Here is a 276-nt window from a genome sequence, read left to right on the forward strand (position 1 = left end):
TTCTCTTGAGAGAGCTATGTCCTATATGAATGCAAATTTGATCCTGTTTTTTTGAAAATGTAAATTGATTCAATTTTTTTCCTTTTCCTTGGGTTTACCGGGGTTTAACGGGGGCCATTTGTTGTACAGAAATTCGAATGCTGTAAGTCCTCTTGCTTAATATGCAGCGCGGGTAATCTCCTATATATTATGTTGTAGGAGACACATGCCCAGCATTTTAAAATTTTCTGCCTATCTATAGCTTCCTTCATTTGGGTTTTTTCCTTTACAAAACCC

The sequence above is a fragment of the Penaeus monodon genome, chromosome 28 (genome assembly GCF_015228065.2).
Source record: "Penaeus monodon isolate SGIC_2016 chromosome 28, NSTDA_Pmon_1, whole genome shotgun sequence".
NCBI lineage: Eukaryota > Metazoa > Arthropoda > Malacostraca > Decapoda > Penaeidae > Penaeus > Penaeus monodon.